Raw genomic sequence first — 11660 nt, forward strand, 5'->3', positions numbered from 1 at the left:
GCATGTAGTTGGAAAATTAATTCCCATTTACAATTCAAGAGTCCATCTCAGAAACACACCTGCCATTCTTGTTTCTCTAACTGGGGATTAACTCAAAGCCTGGATTTCCAAATGAAACCATGAACCAGGATCTAACTTGAAGGTCACTGACTTTGACAGAAGTTTCTGCAACTTCAGCATGCCTTGGGGCACATCTACCAGGATGAGACAAACACCTAAGCCCTGCCCGGGATTAAAAGCAACATCACAAATGAGCCACAGACACTGAGGTTTCATAAGAAAACACCAGTGGCCCAAGTCTGGCCCTAAAGCCAAGTGGTGTGTGTCCATACCACAGACTTACCTTCTACTCCAAAAGAAGGCACTCTGATCCAGGCTGGCAGGGGATTGGTATCCACAAACTACTATCTGGGAAATAACACCACTTCTTTGCTAGCCAGCAAAACCACCACACCAACCTTTTTTGGGTAGGATGGCCTTAGTTTCAGTTCAGAAGAGAGGCCTATAGGCCTGCACATTCCCATTTCCTTTCTTTATCTCTATTAATAGCCCTAACTCAAGGCACTGCCTCTCTCTGCCACTTTGACCTTGCTCCTGTCAGCATTCCTCTCCAGCACCTCCCTAACGTTCAACCTCACACATGCATCTGTGCAAAGCCATTAGTTAAAGCTTGTGTCAAAAGTAATTGAAAAGTAAATATTTGCAAACACCAGGTCTACTACCTGCTATTCCCTGCAGTTGTATTCCTCCTGGACAGTGAGTCAGGTGTCACCAAAGCACAGGGAAGTTGACTCGTGTTTATGTCATCATCTGCAGTAGGTATTAGAGCCTGAACTGTGGTACCCAAAGAAGAATTTTAGATAAGAAAACTCCCAGAAAGCCTTGTTAGCGCCAGCCCAAAAACCTGAGCTTGTATTTGACTCACACATGGATTTATTTATTCTTCACTGAGTCAATCGCTTACAAACCAACACCAGCCAGCCCTGTGGCCTGGCGTTGCCTTGCCCTCTCAGCCACAGGGTGTTCTGCCCAAAGTCACCGCAGCACCTGTGATTTGCAGAAAGCTACACAAGGTCTAAACTCCACCTTTGCATGTAACCAGGCAACTCCCATTGATTCCTCTCTCTTCCCCCACTGACCAAAAGTACATATTTCCAGGAGATGGCTGGGTGGTGTCAGCCTGAGAGTGCTTTTCGTAAATGGAAACACAGGGAACTCCATCAAGGCTGTGGACAACCCCACTTGAAAGGAAATTGGGGTGGCATTCAATGAAAGTAGCTTGTAAACTCCTTCTTATTTCTCTGAGGAATTCTGTCCTCTTTTTCAGGGAGGATTTTTTTTTCTTTCTAGATTTCTGCTACTTTAATGCTACTGTTCTACAATTGTGCTTCTAAGTAATTTTACTGACAAGAATATATTTAAAAATAGTATTCTGAGCACACCTTTGAGTCACAGAAAATAGATTGAGCATTGTGTAGACAGTCACTGAAAATAGACCAAGTTTCGATCATCTGGGTGAAAACACACAGAATTTCCACATCAACAGACAAGTGCAGTGTCCAGTCTGTAGCTAATGAGATGCAGAAAGCTTTCCTAGGAACACTCCTTATTAGAGAAGGCATCCATACTGAAACAAATTATTCCCTTCCTCCTGGTTCTTTTTCTGGGAAAAGGAAAGAAATAATGTGGGACAGATGTTGATGATTTGCCGAGGGTGCTTCTACAAGACACTCAAATATGGCAAGGCAACGCACAGATCAAAAAGCTGTTCCTGTTGAAAGAAGCTGAAGGAAAATCCACTGCTATCATTTGTCAACAAGCAGCCGACAGCTGCTCTGGATCATATTCTTAAGGCCTAGGCCTTGCTAAGGATTTTAATGACTTATTTTAAGTAGTAAAAAACATTTAAAGGTCACACTCATTTCAGTCAGAAAACAGAAACACATCAGGAACCTTAATGCATTCAGACCAGCTAATCAACACATCAGCACAGCTAGGGTTTTGAATCTCAAATACTTTACTTTCAGCTGCTCACTGACTGAAAAAATCAGAAATTACTAATGGACATATTCAGCAAATAATTTCAGACAGTGAATACATTTGAGAAGCCCTCAATCTGTCCATAGGAAGATCAGAAATGATAAGAAGATGTGACTGGCTGTCCTTCTCTGGGAAATGATTTACTCATAGGAAACCCTGGTTGTTTGGCTCCCAAGACACTGACCCTGAGGAGATGGGCAAGCCTGGGTCCAGCTGAGGGCATGTTCTTCACAGTAGTAGCAGCTGCCCTACAGAAAGCCTCAGGAAAAAGTCTGCAGAAGCTATCATGTTTATTTTTTTAAAAATAAATTAAAAAATCTCTATCACTCCATCTCCTGTATTGACTCAATCCATCAGGAAAAGAAACATCTGCTCCTGCAGTGTCTGGCTGATTTCTCCACTGAACATCACATGTGGCAATAACAAAGCATTGTGAGCTTTTAAAATTAAATTTGTTATGAGATTGAAATTGGGCAGATCTGCAACAGTTGCTGTAAAATCATATACGCCCAATTAACAGCCAGCCATCAGGCAGTCACAGCACAGGCACTGCAAGGTGACTCCAAACCCTCAGGCCCATTCCCTGGCTCCAGAAGAGCTCTGGTATTGGCATATGCCCCCCTTCTGACCTCCCCACCCCCATCTCCCCTCCCCCTCAGACCAGGCTGGGGGCCAGATTCAGGGCAGTAGCCATCTCAAAGCACCCAGGCTCAGGGAAGCAGCTGGAGGATTTCACTGCTGGGATGACAGCACAGCTCCGATGGGCACCAGCTGCACATGTGCTGAATAACACCACTCCAAACACTCTTCCCTCTTCCTCATGAGACCTATGGGCAGCTGAGGAGAGGAGTTACGGCTCTGGGATCATTCTAACTTGGGGGGCATATCTCTCTTCCCCTGTGTAGTGTGTGCTCAGGGTAATGTACTAGTGGCAGGCAACCATCAGCCCTGAGCCCTGGGCTGGGTCCCAAGGCAGCCCCCACTGTAGGGCCCACCCAACCCAGCCTCTCAGCCACAGTGGTGTCACCCCACAGAATCACAGGTTCACGGAACAGCAGGGGTTGGCAGAGACCACTGGAGATCATCTAGTTCAATCACCTGGCTAAAGCAGGACCACCTAGAGCCGGTTGCACAGAATTGTGTCCAGCTGGGTCTTGAATATCCCCGGAGAAGGAAACGCTACAATCTCTCTGGGCTGCCTGTGCCAGTCCTCTGTCACCCTCAGAGTGAAGAAGTTTTGCCTCATGTAAGGATGCAACTTCCTGTGTTCCCATTTGTGCCTGTTGTCCCTTGTCATGTCAGTGGGTACCACTAAAATGAGTCTGGCCCCATCCTCTTGACACAAGCCCTTTTGATATGTAAGTATCGATGAGATCCTCCCTCAGTCCTCTTCAGGCTATACAGACACAGCTCTCTCAGCCTTTCCTCATATGAGAGATGCTCCAGTCCCCTCATCACCTCTGTAGCCCTCAGCTGGACTCTCTACAGTCATTCCCTGTCTTTCTTGAACTGGGAAGCCTGGAACTGAACACACCAGTCCAGATGTGGTCTTATCAGGGCAGAGTAGAGGGGGAGGATAACCTCCCTCAACCTGCTGGCCATGCTCTTCTTAATGCACCCCAGGACACCATTGGCCTTCTTGACCATGAGGACACACTGCTGGCTTGTGACCCTGTGGAGAATGTGCTTAAGGAAAGGTGAAATGCCATGAAGACAGAGAGGACTGAGAGAAAAAATGAAAAAACAGCCCTGCAGAAAATGATCAGAGTAGAAGGTGCTGCAGGTGTTAGAGCAAGGTTATTCCATCCCTTTCCTGGATCTCCCTCCTGCTGCTCTCCCAAATCTCTCAAGGGGGAGAAAGTCCAAACCTCACCCAAATTCCAAATCTCATCAGCTTTTTCCCTGACTCTCCAGAAGAGACTGCCTGGGAGGAAGGGGCGCCAGGGCACCTTCCCCAAGGGGAACTCAGCACCTAACAATCCTCCTCATGGCTTTCCCCTTTGCCCAGGGCAGTGCTCCCAACAGCCCCAGCAAACTGACACACACCCCACATCCCTTTCTAGTGACAGAAAGTGACTTTTTGTTTATCCATGTCCATCTCATGTGTAAGGGATGCAGAGATGTCCACCGATGCCAGTCTCAGGAAACCTGCCTCTGTGCACGAGGGAGATTGCATGTGCAAGAACACAGGACAGCCAAAACGTGTGGGCACACAAGGACCATGGCACAGCCACCAGCATCAGATCCGAAACACCTTATTCTTTGCCAGAGCACACTCTGGACCCTCTCACTTTCTTTCCTCCTGCACAGATCTAATTAAAATGAAAAGAAGCTGTCAGTCACAGCAGCGGATCAGCCCCAGCCAGCCATGCAGTTCGATGCTGGGTATAGACTTTACTGTCAGATACTCTCTAATCAGTTGAGCTCTTTTGCAGGCATTTTTTCTGTCTTTTTTTCCCCCCCTCTTCCTCCTTTTTGTAGTTGTTTTGTTCAGGGCTTCGCTGCACTGGCAGAGTTCTGCTGGGCTCCTGGGCAAATCATTCACACCACAGTCTGTGCATGCCACAGACCGAGGGCTTTCACTGGAGATCACTGTAATTGCTAGCATTTATCACTTTAATAGCCTAATGAAGGTGAGATGTAATTAGAAAGGGTGTCAACTGGAATATGGAGTTTGTTTTACAATTATCTATACAGCGGGTAACCACTGGCACAGAACAGTGCCTTTTAAAAAGCTGGTAATATGTGGCATAAACGTTCATCACCGGGTGACTTAAAGTGACCCAAAGCCACATTCTGTAATTGCTGCTTTTATTCCTAAGCGCTTGAAAGCAAACATGAAAAGACTGAGCCCCTCCCAAGGTGGCTTTTCCAACCAGTGAAGATGGTTTATATCCACACAACTGAGCCCATATAACTGTCACCTCGACATCATTCCCACTTGCAGAGTGATCAGCAGTGATTTTGCTTGAGTGATTTTTGTCTGTGTAAGCAAACTTTAATGAATGTAACAATAAGAACTCCCAGCAGAGTCATTGCCACTGCAGAAAAAAAAGCCTTTTCAGTGCACGCACACACACACACACAATCAAATCAAATCACTGAGAATTAAAAGCATAAAAGCATATCAGGAAGTTGCATTTCTTTCTGTTATACTCAAAGTAAGTGTTCATACAAGTTGAATTTCTTTCTGTCTTATTCAAAGTAAGTGTTCATACTCAGGCTAAAGTGAGTTTTATGCCATTGGCAGGATGGCTGACCCTTTTTTAATGTAAAATTTCTAAAAGTACGAAGAACACTTCACCTGGATAATGATTTCCTACTGCTAAATAAATACCAGGCTTGATGGATATTGTGCAGTAAAGTAATGATGGTTAGCAGATAGCTTAACGTCGAGCAGTAAGATGGAGATTCAGGCAGTCAGGAACCTCCCAAGCCAAACAGCCACAGTACAAAGTATGACCCTCCTGTAAGAGCTAATCTTGTTTTGGAATAACAGAGCATAGTTTTAATTTGTATAATCTCTTGAGGGCTGGACAGATTACTGGAAGAGTGATTACTTCAGAGAAATATTTTCTTTCCTCTGCGGAATGGAAGTGTGGACTTTGGTACTTGGCTGACACCGTGAGTGCACTGTAGTCCCAGTACGTTTTTCTGGATGTTATAGCTGCAGGATTAATAACCTGTTGTACTGGCATCCCTGACATTATCTAAAATGGATTTTAATTTAGTGCAGAAGAGTGACAGGCAGTAATGTTGAAAATTTTAGCTCAAAATGTCAGCAACAGTGAAGACAGAGCTGGCAGCTATAACAGTCTGGGCTTCACTCAGACCTGCTGTAAGGTGAAAGCAGACGGTCTTGTTCCTGCCTATGGGATGCTTCCATTCAGTCCATCATGCCAGGGTTCCCCTAGGTCTTACAAACCGAACACTGGCTTTGCATAAAGCCTTCCTGCTGCAGATGCAGCAGTGGGTTAGATGGACTAGATTTCTAAAGCACTCATGGAGGACACCAGAAGTCTCGATAGCTACTTATCAGCCAACGCTCTTGTCACTAGTCTACCATTTAACATTTTCACCAGACAGTAGGAAACAGTGAGGTCCTCCAGAAGCATCATCCTAATAGCTCTGAACTGAGCCCCTTTCTGAATTATGTGACCAACTAAAGTGCTTTTGAATACTGTGGTCACATCCTTAACTAAGCATCAGTCTGCCTCCTGATACACACTCTTAGCCTAGGCTTCATCTCCTATCCTAAACAACATGCATATCATAGAACCATAGAATCATAGAATCATAGAATGGCATGGGTTGCAAGGGAACCCAAGGATCATAGAGTTCCAAACCCCCTGCCACAGGCAGGGCCACCAACTTCCAGGACTGGATCTATACAAGGATGCCCAGGGCCCTATCCAACCTGGCCTTGAACACCTCCAGGGATGGGACATCCACTACCTCTCTGGGCAGCCTGTTTCAGAACCTCACCACTCTCTCATATCACTTCTAGGTGGAACTTACTGTCATGGTGACATATAAATTGAGTTCATAAAGCTCCTTAAAATCCAGTTTGAGAACTGATTCCACCTTTCCTGTACTTTGCATGGCCATAAGAAACTACACAAAGAGGACATGAAAAATTATTGTTTCAGAAAGGCATCATTCTTCATTCACAGTGTTTTAGGTGCCTTCACAAAGAAGAGGTAGCAGCTCAAGTAGTCTCTTTCCTTTGGTCAACTGAATACAGTTTTCTTGGGTAGTCTCAGAAGAATGTCTTCCTGCATACAGTCACACTGCAGCAGAGAAATCGGACTTGTCATTTGGGGATTATGTATCTGTTTTCTATGTGGACATCCCATAAATGAGAATCAGCATAGGTTGCCCCAGCAGGTGGGAGCCTGCAGAAGTGAGAGCCTGCTATAATATGGAGGCCATACGATGACAGTGATGGCTCAGAGAAAGCAATGCTGCTAATTGCAGCAATTAAACAGTAATGATATAATTAATGCAAAAATTATGCATGGCTCAAATCCAAGATATTGGAGTACGAGAGGTATTCATCACACCTAGATGAAAATCATTCGTGTTGAGATGCTATCAAGTCTGCTTTTATGACTTGATCGAGGGTAATGGTTACAGGAATTCAGGGAACAGTGACAGACTGTTGTTCAGCAGTAGAAATAGGTGATGGGAATGGCAATGAAACACAAAAGGATTTTAATATTGATTGGACAAATTGAGCACTGAAGGTGAGGAGAACGGAAGAAGTCTTGCAATAGCAAGATCCGATAGATCCATGCCCCAGACCAACAGCAGATATTTTGCCCCACACAGACAGATTCAGCTGCTAACATATTCAAATGGACACTGGGCACACCCCCTTCCAAATGCATGACAAGAAACAGGACTAGAAATGTCAACCAGTTCAATTTACTTTTTACGAAGCAACCTTTAGTGAAGAGCAAGTTTAAAGATCAGTATTAATTCTGCATCACCTATATCCCACATTTCTGTTCAAGTATATTCACAAATCCCTAATTTGAGAACTGAAGGCAATTAATTTAAAGTGCATCATGGCATTTTAAGAAATTTGTGTAATACCGCTTAGATTTCAGAAATCAGCTGTTCCCAGTTAGCTGGTAAAAAAGGGTGCAAGTTAAAAGGAGTCTGCCATGTGCTCCATGCCTGCCCCAGCTCTCAGCTCATTGTGCAGTTTAGTTTCTAAATTTTGAAAATCCACCTTTCCATATTTTTAGGTATATCCCATTAGGGCCATTGGGAGAACATGTTAAAAATATGGCTGAGCTGGCCTCATAAATTGCAAAGGAAAGTTTTCACACACACAAAACCACAGAATCACAGAATCGTAGGGGTTGGAAGGGACCTTGAGAGATCATCGGGTCCAACCCCCCTGCCAAAGCAGCTCCCTAGGACATATCGCACAGATAGGTGTCCAGACAGGTCTTGAATATCTCCAGAGAAGGAGATTTTACAACCTCCCTGGGTAGTGCTCCAACACCCTCACAGTGAAAATGTTCTCCTTATTCTTTTTGTTTGTTTGTTTCTTTGGGTTTTTTGGTTTTGGTTTGTTTGGGGTTTTTTCGTGATGTTCAAAGCCAGTTGTTGTAGCCCACAAATATGGACAGTCACATCAGTCAGATGGCTGTTCCCTGTAATTCTTTCCCACATTTAGACCAGAGCAGTGTTGCTGTGATTGCTGTTTGATTGTGCAGCAATAGCAGAACTGTGAAACACGTAGAGTTGTTCAGCCATGCTACACAATGAGAGCCTTGTATAGTTGTTGGTCCTACAGAAGTGCTTTGGATTTGCAAGGTTGAACAGAAAAAGCAGCTAGCCCCAAGCCTTTACCACAAATCCAAATTGAAAGATTACTACATTAAGTGGTAGTTTACTGGAACTATATTACTCATAATTCCATATTGGGTACTTTAATGTAGCGATAAATAAAACCAAAAATGCTTGCTGTGTATTAATACACCTTTTCCTGATTGGTCTTCCTATGGGCCAGGACAAAAGTTTTAAGGAAGAGGGAAGAACTCTGAGCAATCTCCAGGCTGCAAGTACACAGAGCATATTAGGAAGCCATCTAGTTGCTATCACAGTGGAGATTTTTCATGTTTTTTTCTGTACTATGGCCCACAATCATTTTTAACAAATCCCTCTGTGCTGAGCCCAAAATCCTTTCTCTAGTTTCTTAACAAATCACTAGGCTGAAGTCACTAGGGAGTTTTGAGAGTCAAAATTAGCAGGTGGCATACAGCTTTGGACTCCATGAAGTTAAACCAGTTTGGTTTATTTGTCTCTAGCTAAACATAGAAAGCCCAAAGGTCCAGTAAAGTGGACCCAGTATTTCTGTTCATGCAGGCATACAATATATTGGCCATTTGGCTTTATGAACATACCTTGTTTGGTATCTAAGGAGGAGTAATGGTTTTCCATTTAGACTGTGGAGTCTAGTGCTTAATAATAAATGCACTCCTGACATTGCTAAATGATAGCCTGCTTCTAATAAACCCCATGCTGATCCGTGTGTTGGTTAGAGTGGGTAATTCATCTTCCTGTGCTGTTAAAACTTCAGCTGGGATTATAGAGACAACATGAATCAAACACCATCAGCATGTCCCCTGCTGGTTTGCTCATTTTCTCCCCATAACAAAACACCGGCTAGTTTTCTCTACGCCTTGCAGATCTTGTTATTAGTTGATTTCATTATTAATCGCTCCTAAGGCTTGGGAGGCACATACATATGGGATCCACATGGTCTGCTGCGAAAGACCAGTATACTTTCATGCTCACACTTCTCCCAGGCTACTTGGAATCAAGTTGTAATCCCTTTGTGTTACTGAGTAAAGAGCCTGCAGCCACACTCTGACTCCACAAGAATGAACCAAGTGTTCCAATTTTTCCCTTGATTTGCCACCAGAAAGAAAGAAAGAAAGGAAAAAAGAGGAGGGAAAAAAAAAAACCCAAGCCCATATTATCCTCAAATCTAATTATGGCCTCAATAGCTCCTGAGGATTTGGCTTTATGAAGTGGCTCATAAAAGCCTTCCTTTGTCATCATGCCCACTAATATCCTTTGGTCTCATGTGCTGATAAGGGCTTATTTGAGTCATTTTAAATCAGCTGATAATATGACAAGGAGGCTGCGGGAAGCACCAGGCAGCCAAGTGCTCTAGAAAAAGCAGCCTCCAAAGAACAACTTGCAACTACCTAAACAGCTCTGGCTTCTCGCTCCACCGAGGTGTCACCAAAGGTAAACAGGCTCCCACCAGCTGGGCACTGGTCGCCCCCAGAAGGAGGCATGTCATACCAGGAAGGTATAGCACCAGGAAGGGCAGCCACCACTTGCACCACTGATCCTCCACAAGCTACAGCTATCACTGTAAGCCTGGGGAGATAAGGGCTCCCCAGGCACCAGCATGGCCCTGCACACCTCAGCACACAGGACATCTGATTTAGAAAGCAGAGCTTTTAACTGCCCATTGCCTCACATTACAACAGCTGAGGACTGACCTTTTAAATCGCAGACAGGATAGCCCACCCACAGCTGCTACTATTATTATTTGCTAAGGCAAATTGCAGTCAGGTTAAGGGCACGTTCTTTTTCTTCCCCCAATCTAGTTACTTCTTACAAAATTCAGTTAGCACCATGACTTTTCCTTTTCCTTCTGGATGCTTGTGCACTCCTTTTGACAACAACCATTAATTACTGTGATATATGAATATGGGACCATTCATTTCCACAGCTGCATACGGGCAGAACAACAGAAGATTTGCTTTCTGCCACCAAAGACAACAAGCTCTGTCACACCCTGTCCCAACAGAACCACCAGTGCCTGCCCCAGGCCTGGTCAGCCAGCGTCTTTATCCCTGTTGTCTCAGGCACCACCTGATTTGGCATCTATCGCTAGGACTCCATCTGCTCCTGTTCAGGAATGGCTTCTCAGTGTTCATGAGCCAACCTGACACTCCTGCCAAGGGAAAACAGCAATGCAGGACCCACAAAACATACTCAGTCTTGGCACAAGTGGAGCTGGTAGACTGGTGCTGAGGGAAGAGGGGATGACTCCAGGCAGGAGTACTGCAAGCAAACCTGTATCTCCAATACCAAAATAGTGTCCCAAGCCCTGATACATCTTAGATATCCTAAAAATTGAATGTTACTACACATCAGGAAAACCTATTACAAAAGATCAAGAGAGATCAGAGGGAGGGAAGGAAGGAGAGAGGGAAGGAGGGAGGGAGGGATAGGTGGTGGTTTTGTTATGGTTTTTCTTTCTCACAGCTTTTCCCTTCCAAGCATACTCTCTGCTTTGTTGTTTTCTGTAGGTTGGCTGCCAGAGTAGCTAAACAAACAGGCACCAGCTGAGGACCAGACTGCAAGGAGAGAAGTGGCGAGCAAGGGGAGAAGAACAATGCAAGATGCCGAATCTATCCAGAGAGAAAAGCAAGCAGCATGTGTGACCCACCAGAGCCACCACTTACCAACTGGCAGCACAGGCAGAACCTCACAGGCCAGCTTGCTGCCTCCTGTAGGCAGCGGGAGCATCCTGGCATCTTGCTTGCAAGGCAAGTCCCCCAAAGCACACAGAGCTGCCTCGCTTGGCCTGGTAATAATCTCTGGGTGACACTACCAGGCCTCACAAGTCTCTCTGAGATGATTGGGAAATATGAAACACCTCTCCTGAATTAGAGCTGATAGGTTTATCTCATTTCAGAGCCAACTCACGGATGGGTAGAGATCAGATCAGCTGTAAGAAATTCCTTTTATTGTGCAACTTGTTATTCACGGTAGGGTGAAAATGGCTTCAAAGGTGATCCTGTGCACTCTGAGGGATATCTTCTTATATCTAATGTAGTTTATACAAACCAAATTGGTTTTTGCTTCAAACATCTCTCTGCAGAAAAAAATCAATTTCAAGATGCAACGGCTGTGATCTTTCAAGCTAAGGATCCATTGCAAACATACTAAGTGTTTGGCAATGCAAAGCTGCAGAGACAGGACAAGTAATGCACATTATCAATCTATCTGCCGTGTCCAAAGTTGCACTTCCAAGGCTCTGAATAATCCACTGCCACTATAACAACAGTTTCACTAAC

This window comes from Gallinula chloropus, assembly GCF_964237585.1.
Source record: "Gallinula chloropus genome assembly, chromosome: 3".
Taxonomy (NCBI): Eukaryota; Metazoa; Chordata; class Aves; order Gruiformes; family Rallidae; genus Gallinula; species Gallinula chloropus.